We start from the raw sequence: 25,930 nt of genomic DNA on the forward strand, positions 1-25,930 counted from the left end.
AGAGCTCAGATTGTGATGTCATAATGCCTCATTCCACCAATGCCTAAGCTCCGTCCTCATCTGCACAAGCCTCCAACACTTTAAAATCCTAAGTAGCAACATTCTAGAGCTCAGATTGTGATGTCATAATGCCTCATTCCACCAATGCCTAAGCTCCGTCCTCATCTGCACAAGCCTCAAACACTTTCAAATCATAAGTGTTCGAGGCTTGTACGGTTAAGGCAGAGCTTCCAGGAATGGGGCAGGAACAGGGACAGCCACAAAACTCATGGGGACGGGGCGGGAAAATTGAGTTCCTGCAGAGACACAAAAAATTTGTGTAATAGAATCTTCTAGTAATAGAAGACCTTTTTTCCTCATAATGCAGAGTTGTAAGTTCTTCACTAACTGTAACATCCCTTCTGACCTCAAAAGTAGCAACAGTCCATTTACTACATGTATTCAGCATTATCTGTGTATGTGGCGGCACTGGACACATGTGAAGTACAGTCATCATGCAAGCACTATCCACTACTACTACTACTATTAATCCTTTCTATAGTGCTGTACACGTTACGTGAAGGTATTTTTTCTAAGCAAAATACACACAGAACAAGAAAAAGGATCTTTAGAAAGAATCAGAACAGCAGGTGCAGAAAAAAGAGTGTCTGGAAAGGAGCAACAGAAGGAGAAAGACCCAGAGATGGAAGAAAAAGGCCGAGCTCTTAGGCCTGTGGAGAGAGAGAAATATGCTGGACTCTAGGCATGGAGATCACACTCGCTGTTCAAGTAACTTATCGGCTTCAGTGGCATAACGAGGGTAAGTGGCTCTGGGGGTGGTGGTACCCCTCCCCACCCTCTGCTCTGACACCCCCTCCCCCGCTTTCCCCTTCCTTTTTAATTTTCTAAGTGAGAGCAACAGCGCAAACTTGCTGCCCGTGTTGTGTCGGCTAGCCTTATGATATCACTCCCTAGGCGCGGGGCCTGGAAGTGGCATCAGAGAGAAGCGACACCGACGCTTGGAGCAAGTTCATAATGCTGCTCGCGCAGAAAAATTAAAGACGTGCGAGGGAAGGGGCGTAAACGCACAGCAGGGGGGCTAAGAGGAGGACAGGCGCCCGCGCCCTTTACAAAGACTGCGCCCGAGGCAGACTGTCCCTTCCCCCAACGCACCTTCCTTACTACACCAGTGATCGGCGTGGAGGATTTTTGTTTTCATTTCATATGTGACACCCCCCCCACCCCCCCCGAAGAATGCCTCTGTTTCTGAACAGGAAGTGGGAAATTATTTAGGGAGTCATTAAGTGTGTGCATGTGCACAAGAGCTCTGATGGGAGGAGTTGGAGGACCCTGACTTGACTGGAAGGGTTGTAGCAAACTTCGGCTCAGCAAGCAGCATGTTGCAAACCTTTTAAGCTGTGGCATACTAATCTCGGGGCACCTGGAAATGCGCAGAGGTCAACGCGATAACATCATGCATATGCATGATGTCATCATGTCAATGTCCATGAATGTTCGGATGTCCTCCAGCCACGGCCCTGAGCCTCCTATTACTGTCGGGAGGGGGAGGGGTGCTGCAGAAGGAGCAGAGGCACCGGCGAGGAGGAGAGGCACCGGTGCCAGCTGCATGACTACAGGACGTGGCTCGCGGCACACTTGGAATCTGCCGGGGCACCCAGTTTGCGATCCGTGGCTGTGATAGTCTGGCCTTGAGTAAATCTGGTCAGACCAAATCCGTGCTGTCGAGGTGACTAGTTGCGTGAAGCAAGCCAAACTGGAAGACACGTTAGGACCGTAGCGGATGTCAATCTGTAACAGTAGCTATCCATGTGGAAATCCATTTTAAGCACAGGGATGGCTTTAATTTAACCCTACGCAAGAAGCAAAGATGGTAAACAGAAACATGCCGAAATCTTTCTCCCAACCAACTCTGGCACAGGTCACACACTCCGAAAGCCCTTAATCTGTAAAGCTGTATATGATGACTTATGTTGAAATAATAAATCTCACAATACAAGCTGAATATCTTCAAAAATTATAACCACACCAGAATGATATTCATATATTCCTAATACCGGAAAACAAGTGCCATAAATTCTTCAATTTATAGATGCGGAAGAGACCTCAGTGTTTCTCAGGAGATAAGTGCTTATTTTTTCACTAAATTTTGAAAAATACATTATAAAAAAGATAAAAAGAAAATAGTGAAAATAGTGAATTTGAAGCGGGGATATATGAGACCAAGGATGTATTTCTCTATGACAATATTATTGTTGCCATAGAATGTTTCACAGGAATTTTCCTGAGAAACACTGAGGTCTCTTCCGCATCTATAAATTGAAGAATTTATGGCACTTGTTTTCCGGTATTAGGAATATATGAATATCATTCTGGTGTGGTTATAATTTATGTTGAAATAAGCCATATCTACATCTAGCAGCATGGCAAACATTATTTTCTCAATTATTTCACTTCCAATTTTTCACTTTTCCCTTCCAACCGGGATATGGGCAATGTTACTTTTAAGAGATGTGGAAGGATGTAGCCCACGGAAGAACTCACTAATTTCCTGTAAGCGGCACTTTTGACCCGCAATGCAATGAGCTCCACTGTAGCATTTTAAGCGAGCCAAGCCAAGATATATATATTTTTTTTCTTTTTATAGGGAGCCCGTGGTTTTAACCTGCTTAAAGCCCGCTGGTTAAAACCACAGGCTTGCACTGCGGGGAAGGGTGGGAGAGTCGGGGCAGGCAGGCGTTCAGGGCAACGGGAGAGTCAGGGAGAGTTGGGGGCTGCAGGAGGCTTTCAGGGCCACGACATTTTTGTTTTTGTTTTGTGCTTTTTCCATCGGGGCAGAGCAGGCAGGAGAAGAGCATCGGGGCAGCAGAGAGCAGGGCTTCGGAGAGTCGGAAAGACGTTTTCGACTGGTCCCCAGCAGTCGCGTCTTGGGATGATCGGCCAGCCCAGTTGGTTGGGAAAATTTGGTTGGTGAATCGCGTCCCTGTCTACTTTTGCATGCGTTTCTCCTCATTTGCATGCAAGGATGCGAATCGGATCGCAGGGGAGGTTAGTGAATGGGGTTGGAGGGAAATCTGGTCGCAAAGGGGTCGCAAACCGATCGGTTTGCTAGGTGAATCTAGTCCTTTGGGGGCTAATGCATTGCCCTTTACTAAATAGGGCCCTGAGGCTTTTATCTGTAAGGCGAGTCTGCACCGGACCAACTTTCACTAACCTGTGGACAGAGCCGGTGCACGGATATTAGGAATCGTATGCAAACCTTTGGTCTTACACCCTCTCCTTCCTCCCCACCCACCCCCAATTATCCTTTAGGTCCCTTGCCCCCCAGAAATCCTGATCACCCCAATACCACCTCTCCCAGAATAATATGGGTAAATGGGCTATTTGATATTTGTCTGTCTTGCCCTCCCTCCCTACTTGTGGACAGAGCAATTAAACTCAGGAGGCAACCGAGGAGGGTGAATGTGCTCAGACATCACTCAGGCATTGTGAGTACCATCAGGTCAGCAGTTTTCCAAACTATCCAGCATGAAATCTGTCAACCTCCAAGTCTGGTTTTACTTAGGATGCCATAAAATATTTCTTTATTTTTCTCTACTGTTCTCCCAGGGGAGCTCAAACCAGTTTACATGAGTTTATTCAGATAGTCTAGCATTTTTCCTTATCTGGCCTGGTGGGAACACAGACTATCTAATGTACCTGGGGCAAGGGGGGGATTAAGTGGTCACGAGGAGCAACCTCAGGGTGCTGAGGCTGTAGCTTTAACCACTGCACCGCATTGCTCCTGGCAGGTATGAAATGCATTATCCCACCGCACCCTGCCCCATCCCATGACGTGACAGAGAAAATGTACATTGGTATTTCACTGGGAATGTGCTACATGTTGCCATGCAGAAGGATCTTGTTTTGAATCCAGAGCTTAGCTGCTCCTTGGGTGGCTACCAGGGTCTGGAGATCCAGGAGCATTGTGCCCACGATGAAAGAGAGGGAATCCCAGCCGTGGAGCCACAGGTCAGGTTCAGGGGACGTAGGTATCAGATCCCGTGGCCCAGGCTGAGGACTGTCACAGCAAGAGAGCACTATCAGTGGCATAGCGAGGGTGACCAGCGCCCGGGGGGGTGGCTCCCCTCTCCCGCCCTCTTCGCCCTTTGAACTTCGGCTCGAACAGCGACGAACTTGCTGTCCGCCTAGGCTTCGGTGCTCTCTCCAAACTCACTTCCTCCCACTGAAGCCAAAACGGGCAGCAAGTTGTGCGCATGCGTGGATGGGGGAGGCATGGGAAAGGGGGGTCAGAGAGGAGGAGGGGTGAGGGCACCCCTAAGGAAGACCACACCCTAGGCAGATTGGCCCCTTTGCACCCCCCTTAGTAAGCCGCTGGCTGGTATGATAGTCTTTGCAGAGGCTGGTTGCAATTCTGCTATAAAACCAGTTCCTCCATGACAGTCAGTCTGATGCTTTGTGGCCTAAGACGTTCTTTTTCTTTGTTTTATGGGCCTTGTATAATCAAATATGTCAGAGGTTACTGATTTCATGAGCGGGGATCAGACCTTGGTATCTCCTCCTTGCCCCATGAATTAGATTCAAGCCTGCTAGATATGGCCTTGAAGTGGGACAAAGTTTCTAAAGTATGGAAAAGAGAAAGTTTGTTAACAATCCCATCTCACAGCCAGAGCGAGAGGGAGAGCGTGCGAGTCACCATGACGCCCTCCAGCCTCATCGCTGAATTCCTCCAGTAAGAAAAGATGCATTATTTCACATTATTCATTCCCATGGACTCAAGGTCTAGGGCTCCCCCCCTGCATCTTCCCAAATTCGAGTAGATGGTCACCCAGGGCCGCCGAGAGAAAATCCAGTGTGGGGGACCTTAGACAAAATTCTACACACATGTATGTGTGTATATTATTAGTTATTTTTTAACAATCATAGATTACATTGATACATTTAGATAAGTATATATAGGTATAAATGTAACAATACAGTCCTATATAGAATTTATTGTCTGCCAAACAAAGGTGCTTTCCTGGCCTTTTTCCTAGCGAAACTCTGAATTACATAATCAAAATTAATCTGTTTTTTTTTTGGGGGGGAGCACCCCGACGCAAGATCACTGACAGCCCCAGCTGCAAAAATTATGCTTCTGAAATCTCTTGATGTCGATTCCGCACAGAAAGATCCAAAAACTGAATCAACCCAGGTGCAATACTGAATCTTGTCAAATCTACTAGTCGCGCTTGTGACATAGTGGATCTTAGAAAATTTTTTACCAGCTTTAGCTTGCTGAATGAGCGCTCTGCAGAGGCGACAGTGGCAGGAGTTGTCAACAGAATCCGTAGACCGATGCATATATTTGGAAAGAGTCCTTCCCGTTTGTACTGGCCTTCTATTGCTTCGCGCCCACTCAACGCTTCGCGATCTTGTACGCAAAAGTTCCCGCGCCATTCTTTCTCTTTGTAAGGACGTCTCCTTCTCGAGACAACAACATGTTTCGGTTTTTGGGATGTTTCTTGGGGCTTCATTGGGCCCCCTTGAGCTTCATAGGCCCAGGAGCGATGTACCGGCTGCACCCCCCTCCCTTCGGGCCTGTGGTCACCAAACTGTAACTGACAGTGAATTCTCACACAGGGTACAGGCAGGGAGAAGGCTTGCTCTTTAAATGCGAAAATCTGGCCTCTCACCAGCCACATAAGAGGTGCTGTGGTTTCACGTTACTGTCTCTTTCCCTCTCTCTTTTTCAAGATAACCCAACAGTCTGTGCCTGTTTTTAGCAGCTTTTGGAAAAGAGAAAGTTGGTACTAATTGCTGTGAACCTAGGCTAAATATAGTCCAGGTTTGATGTTATCATTCCCTGCAGGGCCGATCAAAAAGAACCAAATCCAATTATATATACGCCCTTTGTCAGCTATTCATCACCTAAATTTACTGCAACCCTGAATTAACCAGTTACTTAATTCAGTTTTTGGTATAAATGACAGTCATAACCTAACTTCAGCAGAGTGACAGACAAACCAGAAGCAATAATTAATAATCATTAACGCACATGACGTCGATGATTGCCATAGGTTCCACTACCATAAGGAGCCATTTTGAGTCTGTGTTTTTCTCTGCCATTTCTCAACTGTCTGGTGAGTCTCCATCATGTACACTGGACAATTATGTTCAGTACTGGCACTCAATATTGGAAACCTCCACTGTTTTGCCAGACTCCTGTGGTGTTATCAGGAAGTGTATAGATGCTCCTTGGTACACGGCCACCCCTCGGTGCCGAAAGAGAGAACTATGGAGATGGAGTTGCACCAGGCAGTCTTGTGATCTAAAATTATATCATGTAGGTCTTAATGTGTAGGTTTGTTAAAAGCTTGCTTTCTCCCGCATGGCAGTAGTCTCACAAGAGCTGCTGGTGAAGGTCGCGGCAGCCATTTTGAAACCGGAGCTGACACATGCAGGAGCAACTGCGGATCACTCCTGCCCTCACTTGCCCCCAGTGACGTGATAAGCACATGAGGGGGGCTGCTACTAATGATACCCCCCACATTTTACTGAAAACTTCACTTTTTCCCTAAAAAACAGGGAAACAGTTAAGTTTCCAGTATAATGAGGGCGGTTACAACCCCCCACACCCCCCACAACGCCGCCGCGATCTGTATTAAGTAAAGTGGGGGGGTTCCCCAACATAACCCCCCGTCGGAGCCCCTAAAAACACTCTTTTTCTTCGGCGCGCGCTTCCATCTTGCGCTCAGTTGTCGGCGCGCGCCTTTGTCTTCCGCGGTTTTGTCTATGAACCGAATAGTCGCAAGATTTCTTTACTATTAATATTTTTGTTTCCTTTTCTATACATTGCTTAGACTTTTCATCTTTCCTGTGCAAGGTTTAAAGCATGGTTAGAATAACTGTAAAATGATAAATCAAATCACGGCGTGGAGACAGCAGTGGTGACAACAGCAATCAGCGCAGGGCTCACAGAACCTTGGCACCCTGACTGGGTTTCTGGGGTGCCCACACAGGAGGAAGAAACTCAGAGAGGGTGGGGAGGGGGCAGCTCTGTTGCCTGTGACCCCCATCCACTAATGATGCAACCCCATTTGGGGTCCCCACCATCGTTTAGGACCCACTGGCCTAGACCAGGGGTAGGCAATTCCGGTCCGCGAGAGCCGGAGCCAGGTCAGGTTTTCAGGATATCTACCATGAATATGTATGAGATAGATTTGCATCTCAAGGAGGCAGTGCATGCAAATCCATCTCATACATATTCATGGTGGATATCATGAAAACCTGACCTGGCTCCGGCTCTCAAGGACCGGAATCACCTACCCCTGCCCTAGACCATAATATCACAATTTTGCTACCAAGTAGCCCAAATTCCAGTTATTCAAAGTCTTGACCATTGGGATGAGGACCATAAGAAAATCCTGCTGTTCCAGGTACAGATTTCTAATCTAATCTAATATTTGTGCGTTGCACATACCTAAACAGCTTCAAGGTGACCTGCAGTGGGAAAGGGGTGTCTAGGGCATAGAGCAGTGGTTCCCAAACCTGTCCTGGGGGACCCCCAGCCAGTCAGGTTTTCAAGATATCCCTAATGAATATGCATGAGAGAGATTTGCATACCTGTCACTTCCATTATATGCAAATCTCTCTCATGCATATTCATTAGGGATATCTTGAAAACCTGACTGGCTGGGGGTCCCCCAGGACAGGTTTGGGAACCACTGGCATAGAGGGAGGGAAGGGGAGGGGGAGAAGCAAAGAAAGAAAAGGAGAGGAAGGACTGGATCGTACTAAGAAAAAGGTACATGTGGAGATCATGTAGATATTACTTCTCAAAGAGTAGAATTTTCCGTTTCATCTGGAATAAGGCATGGTAGAGTTCTGTTCTGGCTGTCGCTGCGAGGGTATTCCAGATTTTGACTCCCAGGAAGGTGAGCGTGGATTGGAAAATTCTCCTGTATTTGAGATTTTTTTTTAAATTCTGTGCGATGTGGGCCATGCATCATCGAAGGGTTTGATAAGAGGGGCGCCTGAGTTCCAGTAGATTCTGGGCGAAGGGGACTAACCTGCAAGGGATGGAAGCTGGTGAAGATAAAAGCCATCAGGCGTCATTGCTGGCAGAAGAGACTGGTTTCCTGGACTACTGTACTGAGTTTGTCTTTCCAGGCAGATCTGCTCTTTAGTATATATCAGAAGATCTGTAACCCCAGAGTGACCTTTCCACAGCGAGAGGAATTACTGCTTTTCACTAATGAAATCCAGACCCTAAAAGTTATTATTACTGAAGCGTTCTTGCTTGGTGCCAAGCTGAAAGGTCATTTATTGAAATAATAATGTAAGTGCTAGGGATGAGATGATTCAGACTGGAGATGCCAGCACCATGAGCCCCAGCGTACTTTGCAAAATCCTCTTCCTGGGTGCCCAAACTATGGACAGTCAACTGTGTTTGGGGGAGGGAGCACTTCCCTATTCCCATGTATTTACCCATTTACAAAAAAAAAAAAAATAGTTTGCATATATAAACGTGCTATGTAATTTAAAAATCTATCAGGATGGACCGATGGCAGTGTTATGTAGTGTCGTGCCATGGACCTGGTTTTGATTCCCTAGCTAAAGCTCTTCTTCTTGTGTTAGACAGAGGTACTGCTCAAGCAGTGTACTTCATGCTGGGTGTGGTAAAGTGAATGAGTCTGGGACTGGAGCTAGGACAAACTGGAACTGGATGCAGGTAAAAGGAAATACAGGTAGAGGTTCTGTTCCATTCACAGTTGGAGGAGTGAATATAAACACACCAGTGACCTCCATGGTATACATTACTATCTCTCAGCACAGAAGTACACCTTATGCTCTGGCCTTGGGTTACCAGATTTTTCTTGGCAAAAATCTGGACCCATGGCCATGCCCCCAGGACCACTCTGTTCCGCCTCTGCCATGCTCTGTTCCGCCCCCCCCCCCCCCCCCAGCCTCCTCCCAGCCACCATCCACGCATGCCCGTTCCCGACACAATTTTGTTAGGAAGCTTTTCAAAACCCAGAGAAAGTGCCGGGTTTTGAAAAGCCGTCTGGACCACCAGACATGTCCTCATAAGGAGCTCATGTCCGGGGAAATCTGGACGTAAGCTTGATTCCCCAGAGTTACCAATGTAATCTTTAACAATTACTCAGGTCAAAGACCCAAAGTTGCAAGGTTCCAAGATGAACTTGGTCTTTCTGACTGTAGCAGCTGAACTCACACGTAAGTGGCAAAGGCAAATGCAGCCTGGCATCACAGCTTCTGTCTGGGCCTTATTAATGTAGCTGTGCCCTGGGCATTTATACTTCCTGGATCATGCCTCCTGGCTCCACCCCCCTCCCATGTCACTTCCCCCTTGGGTGGGACTATGGATTTTAAGATGGCTCTGCCTCTATGAAGTAGTATCTTTAACGTGAAACCGCAGCATTCTATAGAGTCCCTCATGCTAGGAAACGGGAGATGAAAGGGAATTTCAGCCCCCAAGCAAGAAGTTTTAGAAAAGGACCCCCAGAACAGGAGGTCCTCTTCAGAAGATTCAGGAGCAACTTCATGGGCATCTTCATTCCTACTTGGGCCTCCCTGCTGAAATTTTACCATGGCATACTAGCTGGTTGTGATCTTGACGTGTGTTCGTGGTTGCCAGTCTTTTGAAAAGAGGCAGCACTGTTATGTGGTCTTCTAACATGTCTTCTTGCAGCCTATTACACCGATGGTCTTAAATCTTGTCCTTGCAACACATACACCCACCTGAGCTGTGACGTGCTGATGGCAGAAAATGTTTATATTGAAAGGCACAAGGGGGCACATCTCACTCATACAATCTCAGTGTACCAGATAAGCATTGGGATCATGACCCTAAGAGGATTGTGGAAAACAAAGAGGTTATGATTACCTGGGACAACCCACCTGTCCAGTTAAAAGCTGGACGCAAGAAAACCAGATACAGTGAAAAAAGAGGAAAACACCAGAACAGCATTGATTGAAGAGGTGACAGTCATAGCTTCATAGTTTATTAAAATTTGATTAAACGCTAATCATGACATTCAAAGTGTTGTAGATTAAAATAACACATAAATAAAAGGGGGGGACTAACACCAAATAACAGACAAGACGTAAGGAAGACCAATCAAACTCAGAGAATAGTTAACCTCTGGAATGCATTGCCAGAGGATGCGGTAAGAGCGGATAGCGTAGCTGGTTTTAAGAAAGGTTAGGACAAGTTCCTGGAGGTTCAACGTGGATAAGTATAAAGTGATGCATGTATGTAACAAAAAATCTCATGCACGAATACAGGATGTCCGGGGCGGTACTTGGAGAGACCCCCCAGGAAAGAGACTTGGGAGTTCTGATCGACAAGTCGATGAAGCTGTCCACGCAATGTGTGGCAGCGGCGAAAAGGGCAAACAGAATGCTAGGAATGATAAAGAATGGTATCACGAACAGATCGGAGAGGTTTATCATGCCACTGTACCGGGCCATGGTGCGCCCTCACCTGGAGTACTGCGTACAGCACTGGTCACCGTACATGAAGAAGGACACGGTACTACTCGAAAGGGTCCAGAGAAGAGCGACTAAGATGGTTAAGGGGCTGGAGGAGTTGCCGTACAGCAAAAAATTAGAGATATTGGGCCTCTTCTCCCTCGAACAGAGGAGATTGAGAGGGGACATGATTGAAACATTCAAGGTACTGAAGGGGATAGACTTAGTAGATAAGGACAGGTTGTTCACCCTCTCCAAGGTAGGGAGAACAAGAGGGCACTCTCTAAAGTTGAAAGGGGATAGATTCCGTACAAATGTAAGGAAGTTCCTCTTCACCCAGAGAGTGGTGGAAAACTGGAACGCTCTTCCGGAATCTGTTATAGGGGAAAACACCCTCCAGGGACTCAAGACAAAGTAGATAGACAGGTTGTTCACCCTCTCCAAGGTAGAGAGAACGAGAGGGCACTCTCTAAAGTTGAAAGGGGAAAGGTTCCGTACAAACGTAAGGAAGTTCTTCTTCACCCAGAGAGTGGTAGAAAACTGGAACACTCTTCCGGAGTCTGTCATAGGGGAAAACACCCTCCAGGGATTCAAGACAAAGTTAGACAAGTTCCTCCTGAACCAGAATGTGCACAGGTAGGGCTAGTCTCAGTTAGGGTGCTGGTCTTTGACCAGAGGGCCACCACGTGAGCGGACTGCTGGGCACGATGGACCATGGGTCTGACCCAGCAGCAGCAATTCTTATGTTCTTATGAAAAATCCATACTCTCTTTTTGCGACAGACACGGGGGAAGTCACTGCTTGCCCTGGATCGGTAGCATGGAATGTTGCTACTATTTGGGTTTTTGAAAGGTACTTGTGACCTGGATTGGCCATCGTGAAGTCGGGCTACTGAGCTAAATGGACCAATGGCCTGACCCAGTAAGGCTATTCTTATGTTCTTAATCCATGCAACTCCTTGAGGAAATGCTGAAAATACAAGTGGCTGAGTGTGTCTCAAGGACTGGGTTGAAAACCACTGCTTTACATAACAGTCTGAATTTTAAAATAACCACATACACAAAGGAAAATCTTCACAGCAGAATACTCAGGAAAGGATTTTGGTAACGCAGTTCAGAGACAGTAAATATTTACCCAAAACCTCTTAACCCCAGTTTACTTTTAGAATGGCATCTGCAGTTATATTTATTCTGAGTCGGGGACCTGAAACAGGAGATCAGAGATGGAATGACCTTTTTCTGGTGCCATGTTTTCTAAGATGGAAGACCAAAGAGAGACCCATCCCTCTCTTCAGGTGCTTTATTACTTGGAGGAAACTGCGATGACATTTTCTCTCTAGGTAAAGGCTCTTAAATGAATTCTGAGCTAGACAGTGGCCGTAGTAACGAAAAACCTGATTCCGTGTTACCTGTGTGGTTTCCTTCTGCCCAAGCGCAATATCTCATTCGGTAGAGATGCCAAGTCTCACTCAAATAAAACCTAATAGATCAATACCAAACCCTCAAAGGCATTTTGTAGTCTACATGCATGCATATCAAATTGCCTATGGGCCCAAAATTTGGAAAATATTGAGCTCCTTAATGTATACCCTGTTTTCAGCCCAACTTAGGAGAATTATTATAATTAGGATTTATTAACTGCCTTTATGAAGCTTGAAGAAGAGACTGCTTAGGGGTAGTATACTGAGTGGAGTGGAAAGGGTAGCAGTGAATCTCTCATTTACTCTTAAGAAGGACATGGCGTTACTCGAGAGGGTTCAGAGGAGAACGACACGTCTGATAAAGGGGATGGAAAACCTTTCATACGCTGAGAGATTGGAGAAACTGGGTCTCTTTTCCCTGGAGAAGAGGAGACTTAGAGGGGATATGATAGAGACTTACAAGATCATGAAGGGCATAGAGAGAGTAGAGAGGGACAGATTCTTCAAACTTTCAGAAAATAAAAAAACAAGAGGGCATTCGGAAAAGCTGAAAGGGGACAGATTCAAAACGAATGCTAGGAAGTTCTTCTTTACCCAACGTGTGGTGGACACCTGGAATGCACTTCCAGAGGACGTAATAGGGCAGAGTACAGTACTGGGGTTCAAGAAAGGATTGGACAATTTCCTGCTGGAAAAGGGGATAGAGGGGTATAGATAGAGGATTACTGCACAGGTCCTGGACCTGTTGGGGCCGCCGCGTGGGCAGATTGCTGGGCACGATGGACCTCAAGTCTGACCCAGCGGAGGCATTGCTTATGTTCTTATGTACTAGGATTAGAGGGCATGTGATGAAGCTACTAAGTAGTAGATTTATAACAAACTTGGGAAATCCGGACGTTTGGTAACCTGGCTTTGAGCATCGGCCCTTGGAGTGAAAGAGTAGCCTAATGGTTAGGGCTAGGGTTTCCATATTGCTCCAGAAAAAGGAGGGCGGATTGAGATATCCAGGTCTTACTTGCTGTGCGTTCAGTAGGAGTAAAAGCCGGATATCTCAATCCATCCTCTTTTTTTCTGGAGCCATATGGTAACAAGTCTCACTGGAGCTCTTTCTGATCCTGGGCAAGCCTCATTGGGATCCCTCCAGGCTGAGAAATTCCTACTGCTCCGGGCTGTATATAAGACATTTAGAAAAGCAATAGGTTATTTAATGACACTTTTTGGAACGCCCCTTCCGTGTGGCCAAGTCCCCTTTCTGAGTTGTGCGCGGTGGGATTTCAGTGCCAGTGCTTACGCAAAGCCTACGTGATTGAGTAACATCAATGATCGGTTATTGGCATCCAATTGATGATTAATAGTTGGGGTTCCTGCTCGCGCCACAAACATTAAGGTAGTATGAGGGAAAGGAAGGGGGCACATGTGTGGTATTGGGGGGGCAGGGAAGGAACAGGAGGTGTAGAGGAGGACGGGTGTCAGCGCCCTCACCGAGATGGCACCCAGGGTGGACCACCCCTCCCCCTTACTATGCCACTGCATCGCAAAATACTACAATATTAAATACTATTAAAAGGGATCTATCATAAAGATATAAAACGATTGCAGCTTATCCAAAACACAGCTATCAAGATAATCTTCGGTGCAAAGAAATTTGACCACGTTCCCCCTTTACTTCAAAATGCCCACTGGCTGCCTGTTTCATACAGGATAACTTATAAAATCGCCCTATTAACATTTAAAACTTTACAGACTAATACACCAGCATTCATAGACAGACTTTTGATTCCTCATGATCCACCGAGAGCATTAAGATCTGTATCTCAAAACAATCTCAATATTCCATCTTTAAAAATAATAGGCATTCGTCGCACCTCCATTTTCTCTGTGACAGCCCCAACGATCTGGAATACTCTTCCTTTAGATTTAAAACTGGAAAAAAATTTAAAAAGTTTTAAAAGTAAATTAAAGTGCTTTCTTTTTAAAGATGCCTTTAATTGATTATCCGAAATTCTGAGATATACTAACTTTTATTATTTCATTTAACTTCCCAGTCCCTTTCGTGTTTTCCTTGATTGTTTCTCACATTTTCTATATCAATTGTATTTCTCCCCCCCTTTCCTAATTGTGTTTAGGAGCCTTTAGGCCCTTAATTACCCTGTATGTAATTGCCGTCAGTACAGTAAAAAATTTTTATAAAGATATGTCTTAATTGTTAATTTTGTTTTAATGTTATATTAAACTTTGTACAACGCTTTGTAGTATCAATAAAGCGTTTAATCAAAAATCTGAATAAACAATAAACAATACAGATACTCGTCGACTTACGACCTATGCAAGTTACAGCTGTTCTACTTTACGACGCGTTTCAACAGTTTTCGCCGCCAGCTGTTAGCAGCGCCAGTCTCCCGCACTCCCAAGTCTTGCTATGCAGCAGTAATAAAATATCATTACCCAGTCTAATATTCATGCCTTAATTTAACATAGGCCGACTTACGCCCTGTCAGTCCCGATCAACTTACGCCCTGTCGGTCAGAACCAATTGTGGTCATAAGTCGACGAGTACCTGTAAATGCCCGCAGATAAAGAGCTGAATGGTCCGTCTAGTCTGCCCAACCATTAAAATTCATGATATCAATTAAATTGTCTATATTCTTAGATATTTTTGGGCCAGAGACCTAGAGGTCTGCCCAGTTCTGTGCTTAGGTTCCAACTACTGAAGTCTCTGTCAAAACTCACTGTAGCCTATCTAAACCATCCCAGCCATCGAAGCTCATCCTCAACTAAATGGCCATATACGGGACATAGCCCGTGGAAGTCCGCCAAGAAGTCCGCTTAGTTTTTCAATATATACCCATTATTTTCTGATTAGAGATCCTTGGGTTCATCCTATGCTTCTTTGAACCCTGTCATCGTTTTCCTCTCCACCACCTCCCTTAGGAGCGCATTCCACGCATCAACCACCCTCTCTGTAAAGTAGAATTTCCTAACATTGCTCTTGAATCTACCACCCCTCAACCTCAAATTATGTCCTCTGGTTTTACCATTTTCCTTTCTCTGGAAAAGATTTTGATCTACGTCAATACCTTTCAAGTATTTGAACATCTGAATCATGTCTTCCCTGTCCTCTCGAGTATACATATTCAGGGCTTCCAGTCTCTCCTCACACCTAACCATATTGTGGGATAGCAATTTTTAAATAAACTTGGAGTGCCATGCATAGAATCCAGGGAATTCCTTCACCATGTATACGGTTCTAAAGCATTATAACAGTTAATTTTGGTAAAAATATGTCTAAATATTGCTGTGAAAGAGAAGAGTCCTACTTTCCCAAGGAGCTGATAGAGTGCACCCTTCCCTCTTTAACTGGTGGTTCCAGCTTACAAGGAATGAGGATGATAATTCAGAGAAAGCGAGTCCCCTTGAAGTTCCTGTGAAACCGAATCTAGCCCTGCCGTGCCACCCAAGCCTCCTTCCGCTTAAACAAAAGCATCTTTCCTCTTTAAAATGTCAGGAAAAAATAAAAAACCACGGAGACTCACACGGGGAGGAAGCAGAGCGGATCTGCTCCGAACACTCCACAAAAGCTTGCTGCAGAATAACAAACAGCCGCCCTCGCAGGGCGACACCTGCTCTCAGCAAGGACTGCCTTGTGCAACACACAGTGCCAGTTCTGAAGGAATGCACAGATGGTCACCCATCACCGTTCATCCTCCCAGCTATAATAAACAAAGAGCAGGCCTACGAGGAATAAAACAACACCATTAAATGCAGATCAGACATTCAGAAATCTTAAACAACACAAGGGATATAAGAAGCTCCCCAGCCTTTAAAACCTCAAAACAAAGCACCAAATATTATATCCAAAAACAGTGATATCAGGTAGAGTATGCAATTGAAAGGTGTGATCGGAAAGGAGATGTGGACATCATTACTTCATACCCTATGGTTTGGCACCAGTATCTCTTTCAGCTTCTAGATCACCATTGCACCATCTTTTTCTAAGTCTTCCTGGATTTCTTGCTCTTGAACATCTTCTTCTGGGATTCATCCAGGTTGCATTCTTTCCATGTTTGTCCATGTATGTTGGTAACAAAAATCTCATGCATGAATACAGGATGTCCGGGGCAGTTCTTGGAGAGACCTCCCAGGAAAGAGACTTGGGAGTTCTGATCGACAAGTCGATGAAGACATCTGCACAATGTGCTGCGGCGGTAAAAAGGGCGAACAGAATGCTAGGAATGATAAAGAAAGGGATCACCAACAGATCGGAGAAGGTTATCATGCCGCTGTACCGGGCCATGGTGCGCCCTCACCTGGAGTACTGCGTCCAGCACTGGTCGCCGTACATGAAGAAGGGCATGGTACTAATCGAAAGGATCCAGAGAAGAGTGACTAAAATGGTTAAGGGGCTGGAGGAGTTGCCGTAAAGTGAAAGGTTAGAGAAACTGGGCCTCTTCTCCCTTGAAAAGAGGAGACTGAGAGGGGACATGATTGAAACATTCAATATACTGAAGGGAATAGACTTAGTAGATAAAGACAGACTGTTCACACTCTCCAAGGTAGGGAGAACGAGAGGGCACTCTCTAAAGTTGAAAGGGGATAGATTCCGTACAAACGTAAGGAAGTTCTTCTTCACCCAGAAAGTGGTAGAGGACTGGAGCGCTCTTCCGGAGTCTATTATAGGGGAAAACACCCTCCAGGGATTCAAGACAAAGTTGGACAAATTCCTGCTAAACTGGAACGTACACAGGTGAGGCTGGACTCATTTAGAGCACTGGTCTTTGACATTGGCCGCCGCATGAGCGGACTTCTGGGCACAATGGACCATTGGTCTGACCCAGCAGTGGCAATTCTTATGTTCTTATGTCCAGATACCTTTGGGAGTTACTTGGAGAAATCTTTCTTTTTAAAGATTTCCTTCTACCGCCCAGACCACATATGGCTAAAATTTCTTCACTTAGAGGGGAGAAAAGGCTGTCAGGGCAGGATTAACTCTTTAGTGGGCTCTAGGCAAACAGGCACATTAGGATTTCCAATGTAATATAAACACACTGTAAAACAGTGGTCCCCAACCCTGTACTGGAGGACCAGTAGGCCAATCGGATTTTCAGGATAGCCCTAATGAATATGCATGAAGCAGATTTGCATGCTTGTTACTTCCATTATATGCAAATCTCTCTCATGTATATTCATTAGGGCTATCCTGAAAACCCGATTGGCCTGCTGGTCCTCCAGGACAGGGTTGGGGACCACTGCTGTAAAAGACCCACAAATGGGGACCTGAGTGATTCTGACTCAGAGAAAGCAGCAAAAATAGGTTCATCTCAGCAACTCTTCCTATTGACTATAGGACTTGGGATCGGGGGTGAGGAGAATGGACAGACTTCTGTGGACAGCTGTGGCTTTGGTCCTCCCTACATTCTGCTTTCTACCAGCCAAAGAGTTGATACATTTGAGAGGGCCCCCTCATAAACATTCGGACCCTAGGTGCATGCCCAGTTCGCCTATGCCTCAATCCTGCCCTCTAGCCACCTAGGGTAGAAATTGAACCCCAACTGGCAAGTGGCATTGGTTGTGTAGCAAGAGAATAGGGTAGGCATTGGGGCAGAAGCTGAGGATGTGAGGAAGAGACAAAGAAAGTGGTGTCAGAGACAGCAAGAGAGTGTTGTGGGTGAAGCAGTAAGAAAACAGAGAAAAAAAAACTGGGTGAGGATGGGAACACAGAAATGGAGAAATTGATGTGTGAGAGAGATGAAGAGTATGAGTGTAGAGGGGAAAAGAGATCTATGAGTCTCTTTCATTTGAAGGGAAGCTCTGCAATGAGAGGGTTTAGGATGAAGTTAAGCGGTGATAGGCTCCAGAGTAATCTATGGAAATGCGTAGAACAGTCTCCCAGAAGAGCTGGTGGAGACAGAGACTGTGTCTGAATTCAAAAGGGCCTGGGATAAGCACGTGGGATCTCTCGGAGAGAGAAAGAGATAATGGTTACTGCGGATGGGCAGATTAGATGGGCCTTTTGGCCTTTATCTGCCATCATGTTTCTATAATCAGAAAGTTCTATGACATCACAATGCAAATGTTAAGAGTCTTAGCCAATAGGGAGAGGAGGAAATAGTGGATGCTGTGGATGGACCATTTGGCCTTTATCTGCCATCATGTTTCTATGTTTCTAAAAGTGTTTTATTGGGACCATGAGAGCGAGTGAGGTTTAAGGCACCAAGGAGAAAGCAAAAGACTGTAAGAGGATGTAATGAATATGAGTGTATAGATTGAGAAATTTCATGCATGTGAGGGGATGAGAGAGCATCATGGTTTGGAGAGAAGGGAGAGTTGAGGCAGAGAAAGGAAGAAGCAAGAAATTGAGTGTGAGTTGAGATGGATAATGGGGTATAGAGAAGAGAGGTCAAGCGATTGAGCATAGAAACATAGAAAAAGACGGCAGAAAAGGGCTATAGCTCACCAAGTCTGCCCATTCCAATTATCCGCCCCCCAGAGTTCACTCCCCTAGAGATCCCACGTGAATATCCCATTTCTTCTTAAAATACGTCACGCTGCTGGCCTTAATCACCTGCAATGGGAGTCTATTCCAATGATCCACCACTCTCTCGGTGAAGAAGTACCTTCTGGAGTCATTTATCTTGCACCATTTCTGACTCTGGCACGAACACTAGAATTTACAATGTATGTTTATGCTGATGATATTCAAATTTTACATACCTTTAGCTCCTGCCCTTCTACTGAAATCACATCCATAAATGAGAATCTTATTCATATTCATGGAAAAAAGATACAAGCCTGAGTGCCCCATTCACCCTAGATAATATCCATTTAGAATTGGTAACATCTTTAAAAATACTGGGTGTCATCTTCGATGAAAGACTCTCTTACCATGAACATGTGAGCAACACCGTTAAATCTTGCTTTTAGAGGCTACGAATGATTCGCTCGATTTCTAAGTTTCTAGAGCCAAAATCACTAAATCTATTAATTCATTCTTTAATTATCGCTAAACTTGATTATTGTAATTCTTTATTAATAAATATTACAGAAAAAGAAAAGAGGCGTCTTCAGATAATCCAAAAATTCTGCCGTTAAACTGATTCATAACGGCAAAAAAATATGATCATGTCACTCCCTTTCTGATCAAATCCCACTGGCTCCCAGTTAATCACCGCATTACTTTTAAAATCTTACTTTTAGTATTTCAATGAACCTCAATTCATTAATAAATTACTTATCCCTCACAATACGTGGCGTTCCCTTCGGTCCACTAATCAAAACCTTATAGCAGTTCCCCCCTTGAAAGTTATTGGAACTCGACAACATGATACATTCTGAGTAATGGCTCCGCAACTATGGAATATCTTGCCTCAGCATATAAGAGAGGAAAATAATTTGAGTCGCTTTAAAAGTAACTTAAAGAGTTTTCTTTTTAAAGATGTCTTTAATCTTTAATTATGTTCAAAGTTTATTTTAGCTTTTCTCAGTTTTCACTCTCCCCTTCCTAATGTTCTTTCCATTCATGTTCTCTTCTATATTCTAAAAAATTGAATTGTGGTTCTGCCCTTTCTTACCTTATGTATCTATTAGTCTGTAAGTCCGTCAGTCTAACCTATTATATTTAAAAATTAAATGGTATATGCCTACACTTTTTATTAAAGTTGTATTTCGCTTCGTAAATTAAATAAGTGATTCATCAAACCAAAATCAAACTTGAAGCTTGAAACTTGAATTGGTGAACTGTGCACTGACTTAAAATGAATCCAGACAAATCAACACCAATAATATTTAAGTTATTTCATCTGATCAAGTCACTCTTCCATTACAGATTCAACTACACAATACTGTCTATCAATTACTCTTGTTACATCCACTAAGTTTCTTGGAGCAATCTTAGGCTCTAAACTATCTCACCAATTGCAGATTTCACAGGTGGTCAAACGTTCTTTTTTCAAATTACATCTTATCAGATCAATTTGCCCGTTACTTTATCCTAAAGCCTTAAATATTTTGGTACATCCACTAGTGATTCAACAACTCGACTACTGTAACTCTCTTTATGCAAGTATGGCTCACCTCAGATTCAGATCCAAGCATTACAGAATCCTGCCCCAAAGGATATAAACTAGAATTAGTATGTAGAGAAAACAAAAGAGGAGGAGGTTTAGCAATCATAATAAAAAACAATCTCAATATCAAAGTCCTAACCAAGTACACCACCCCTCACCTAGACTTGCTAGCCTGCCAAATATCCGACAAATCACTAACTGGAAATCTGAACTGTCTTCTTTGCTACATAACTCCAGGTAAATGGAACACCTCAAAACAAGAACTTGAAGAATTCATCTTCCATAACTCTCTCTCCTCCACACATAACCTGATCCTTGGAGACTTGAACCTCCACTTAGAAGATCAATCATCCAAACAAGCAACAGATATACTCTCATACCTCGATTCCCTATCCTACCAAATTCTCAACCCAGAACCCACACACGAAAAAGGACATCAACTTGATATAGCAGCTTACTCACCTCCAGACCAAAATACACAAAAAATTCATATCTCAAATGGGTCCTGGCACCCTACCCTCTGGTCAGACCACTACAAATATTCTTTCATTATCAACTGGGCTCAAAATAACAGCAAACCCATCCCAAAAAAATCGCACATCAAGATCAGACCGAAAATCGAACCTACCACATTCTGGAACACAGTCGACCCCGAAATAGACCCCAATAACCCCAAAGACTTCATAAACAGTTGGCGGACCCTCAGTGAAACTACATTAAATGAACTAGCTCCAATAAAAAACAAAAACAAAATAGATAGACCATCCAACAAATGGTTCGACGACGAACTCTTACAACTAAAAAGGAAATGCAGACAACTTGAAAGGTCATGGAAAAAACAGAAACACAATCACACCAAAGATAAATGGAAAACCCAAATCAAACTATACAATACCAAACTGAAGGAAAAACGAAAAAACTTCTACTCTAAACTCATCGGCACCGAAAAACCAGACACTAAAAAACTTTTTGACATCGTAAGAAACCTCACCGACACCAAACCATGTCTCGCCACCCAAGGAAACCAAACCCCCACAGCCACCCAATTAGCGGACTATTTCAAACACAAAATCATCACAACCAGATCCACATTCAACAATTCACGAATCAACTTAGAAGAAATACAAATTAATCCCACAACAGATGAAGCAATCCCAGCAGACAGGATCTGGACTACCTTCCCAAAGATACAATGGTCAGAAGTGGACAGACTTTACAAAAAATACAGCAAATCATCATGTGACTTGAACAATTGTCCCCCATACTTACTAACTACAGCCTCCACCAAATTTAAAGCCAACCTCACACTATGGCTTCAAACTACACTAAGGGAAGGTCATTACCCACCGGAACTAGGAGAAATCATAATTACTCCTATCCTAAAAGATCCCAAAGGTCCTATAGACAATCCTACAAACTACAGACCAATTGCCTCAATCCCACTATATATCAAACTAACAGAAGGCCTAGTCGCACAATATCTCTCCAATTTCCTTGAAGACCATCACATACTACATCCATCCCAATCTGGATTCAGATCTAACCATAGCACAGAAACTCTACTGATATCACTATTAGACACAGCCCGACAACACCTTAGCAAAGGAAACAAACTACTTCTCATTCAACTAGATCTCTCTGCTGCATTTGACCTAGTTGACCACCCCACACTACTCCAGACATTAGATGCAATTGGAATCTCTGGTAACGTTCACAATTGGTTCCAAGGCTTCCTCAAAACTCGAACATACAGAGTCAAGTCAAAAGAGCATCTATCCGACCCATGGTCAAACCCTTGCGGAGTACCACAAGGATCACCATTATCTCCTATATTATTCAACCTCTTCATAGCATCACTCGGCAATACCCTAGACGCCCTAAACACAATATCATTCAGCTATGCGGATGATATAACAATCCTCATCCCCTTCAACATACAAGACCCCCTATCCACAAACCACCTGAACATAATAATGGAAACGGTAGAAAAATGGATGTCAAGTCATAAACTGAAACTGAACTCGGAAAAAACTAAATTCCTACTATTAGAGAAGGAAAAAAACCCATCATGCACAGAACTGGAATTAAACACAATCAAGTACCCAATGCAAAGCACACTCAAGATCCTAGGAATTCAACTAGACAGAAATTGCACAATGCAGACCCAAATCCACAAAGTCATCCAAAGAGCATTTTTCACAATGCGTAATCTAAGAAAAATAAGAAAATTCCTCATCAAAGATCAATACAAGATAGTAGTACAATCCCTAGTACTCAGCATAGTAGATTACTGCAACAGCCTATACCTATCATGCCCAAACTACATGATAAAACAACTACAAACGGTTCAAAACACGGCCCTCAGACTCATATACTCCCTCAGCAAATTTGACCACATCACCAATGCTTACCTTGACTCACACTGGCTACCAATAAAAGCAAGATCCCAGTTCAAATTCTACTGTATACTATACAAAGTAACACACGGTACAGCACCCAGCTACCTAAACAAAAGAATACACCGTAATCTCTCTCACAGATTAAGGAGAACTCAAAAACTATTCGCTTACCCTCCTCTCAAAGGTATACGACGCAAGAAACTATACGACAGCCTTTTAGCTACACAGGCAGCAAAAATTGACACCACCATTTCCAATCTACTGATCAATTCAATAGACATAAAAGAATTCCGAAAAGAAATCAAAACTCATCTCTTCAAAAAATACTTTCCATCATCTTAACCTCATCATAGCACTAGAAAATACACACAAGAACAACACCACCATAACTATACATAAACATGGTACAACCCACTTCAACAACCTACTATCTATCTACTATGTACTCTAAATTTCTCCTGGATACTTCAACAACCTACTATCTATCTACTATGTACGCTTAATTTCTCCTGGATACTTCCAGACTAATCAATTGTAACTTGATATATTCCTGATTCTATGTACTGTAATATTCCTGAAATTATACAGTCTCCTAATTTGTAATCCGCTTAGAACCGCAAGGCACAAGCGGAATAGAAATCTGTAATGTAATGTAATGTAATGTAATGTAATACGCTAAAAGGATATTCGTAGACTTCAAATTATAGAAAACACCGCAATTCGGTTGAATCATAACGTACGTAAATTTGATCATATTACTCCCCTTTTGAAAATAGCGCATTGGCTACCCATAAATCATCGTATAACATATAAAATATTTGTATTGATTTTTAAAATACTGAATACAGGAGAATCTCCTTATCTCATACACCCTCTTAGTCCATATATGTCATCGATATCTCTTAGTTCACCAAATCAAAATCATCTTATAATTCCAACTTACTGTGAAATTCTCCATGAACATGTTAGAACTGCCATTTTTTTCTGTAAATGGCCCTCAGCTCTGCAAATCTTTACCTTTATCTCTTTGATTACTGACTTCTATTTATAAATTTAAAGCTGATCTAAAAACATTTATCTTTCTTCATGCATATTAAACATGATGGATATTTAACCACACCGGATGAATCATCCTAAATACAAAGTTTACCAAATCTGTTTACCCTCCCCTCTATCCTTTCAAAATTGTAGTTCGCCATCCTAACCTCCCTTTCATGTATGGATCAGTAGCATGGAATGTTGCTACTCCTCGGGTTTTGGCCAAGTACTAGGGACCTGGATTGGCCACCGTGAGAATGGGCTACTGGGCTTGATGGACCATTGGTTTGACCCAATAAGGCTCTCTTATGTTCTTATTATTGAGAAAGACACGGGGGAAGCCACTGCTTGCCCTGGATCGGTAGCATGGAATGTTGCTACTCTTTGGGGTTCTGGAATCTTTTGTTACTCTTTGGGATTCTAGAATGTTGCTACTCCTTGGGTTTTGGCCAAGTACTAGGGACCTGGATTGGCCACCGTGAGAATGGGCTACTGGGCTTGATGGACCATTGGTTTGACCCAATAAGGCTCTCTTATGTTCTTATTATTGAGAAAGACACGGGGGAAGCCACTGCTTGCCCTGGATCGGTAGCATGGAATGTTGCTACTCTTTGGGGTTCTGGAATCTTTTGTTACTCTTTGGGATTCTAGAATGTTGCTACTCCTTGGGTGTTGGCCAGGTACTAGTGACCTGGATTGGCCACCGTGAGAACGGGCTACTGGGCTTGATGGACCATTGGTCTGACCCAATAAAGCTACTCTTAAGTTCTTATATGTAATATATTTGTCTCATTAATCACCCCTGTCCTTTCCCATTGGATTTTTTTTTTAATTATAAGCCGCCCAGAAGGTTCTCTTTTGGTGTGGGATAGTAAGATATGAATAAACTTGGAAACTTGGATGAGTATATATCTTTAAACTTGAATTAAAAATCTGGAATATCTGAGGAGGGGAGGGGGTTTCTACAAGACTTAACACCATTAGTACAGACCTAGGTTTTAGGAGGTCTGAGCTAATGTCTTTTGGGGGCTGATTTGAATTGCTTGTCTCAGTTGATGGTGAAGAGTCCCTGAGGAATGAATATATATTTTTGTTTTAATGTGGTGTTTTGCATTTTTCTCTTATGTATGTTTTTAGCTGTAAACCCCTCATATCATCTTGAATGAGCAGCATATGTATTATGTGGTTTTATACAGTATAAAGCAAATAAACCAATTAAAGCTAAAAAAAAAAAGGGGAGCAAGAACTTGGGGAGAAGTTTCAAGTTTAATAAAAATTTGATTGATCGCCTATCTTAAATTCTAGGCGATATTATAAAACGGGGCATTACAAATTTAAAATACTGAACGAAAAAACTAAAAATAAAGACAAAAACGGACGGACGAGAAACAAAAGGGAGGAGGGTGAACTACAATAAAGTCAAGAAAAGAGAACAAAAAAGGGAAAAAGAAGAGGGAGGGAGGGAGAGGAGTTTCATTCAAAGCTGCCTTTACGGAGGATTCGAGGAAGGGGGAACTAGCATCGGGGCTGAAAAGTACCTCTCTATAGGAAACATTTTAAAGCTAAGGAAATCAAGAACAGGAAAAGAAGAGTGAGCAAGGAGAAGGGAAGATGGAGAAAGAGAGAAATGGATGGCAAATACAGAGAAGGTAATAGGAGCACGAACAAGTCTGATTACGGGATAGAATTAGATTATAACCTTAGAATAGGTCACCTCCAGGCATTGCCCTGAAAATTAGGTCACCAGCCACCTTCCTTATGCTTCATTTCGGGGTCATTTCTATTCATTCCCTTTAAAGTGGATTAATCCAGCGACCACACTGCTTTCTCCGTATATAACATGGACAGGCACCCAGAATAGAAACCAAAACTAGCAAAACCTTCAAAAGGCCGTAGCTCCCCTGAATGTTAATGGATCTTTCTTTCTGATCTAATTATGTAAGCCGAACCGAGCTCCTATGTTAAGGAGATGATTCGGTATATGAGACTAAGAATTAGATTAGATTAGTAATATGCTATCCCATAGAGTTCATCAAATGATCCAAATTAATGTGTAAATATCACGTATATAAATGCGAAGTGCTCAGAACCCAAACTCTCCTGCAATCGAGCCGCAAAGGACAATGTCTGGCGGTGAGCTCTTTTAAGGTTAAAATCTAATTCTATCCCATAATTAGACTCCAACTGGTTGTACATGGAGCACGAGATGTGGCTTTTTCACAGAAAAGTGATTCCTCCCCCGCCCCTTTTACAAAACCGTAGCGCGTTTTTTTAGCGCCGGCCGGGGCGGTAACAGCTCTGACACTCATAGGAATTCTATGAGCATTGGAGCTGTTACCACCGCGACAGGAGCTAAAAACTGTGCTACAGTTTTGTAAAAGTGGGGGGTGGGGGGGGTTAGTTTTCAGAAATGGTTTAGTTAAAAGTCTGCTTATTTTTCTCCATGTATTAATGGTGATGGTCCCTATATAACTCCTTTGTGGCTCGATTGCAGGAGAGTTTAGGTTCTGAGCACATAATATTTATGATGGTGATGT

The 25,930-nt window shown here is 43.5% G+C and overlaps 1 protein-coding gene and 1 pseudogene across 2 annotated transcripts in view; one reads left to right on the forward strand and one right to left on the reverse strand.

The window, feature by feature from the left end:
• LOC117361529 (rho GTPase-activating protein 20-like) overlaps nucleotides 1-25,930 on the forward strand; it is a 135,599-nt gene that overhangs the window by 8,770 nt on the left and 100,899 nt on the right. The window lies entirely within an intron of this gene.
• Nucleotides 5,082-5,260, reverse strand: LOC117361699 (annotated as a pseudogene).

Source organism: Geotrypetes seraphini, chromosome 5, assembly GCF_902459505.1.
Source record: "Geotrypetes seraphini chromosome 5, aGeoSer1.1, whole genome shotgun sequence".
In the NCBI taxonomy this organism is placed as follows: Eukaryota; Metazoa; Chordata; class Amphibia; order Gymnophiona; family Dermophiidae; genus Geotrypetes; species Geotrypetes seraphini.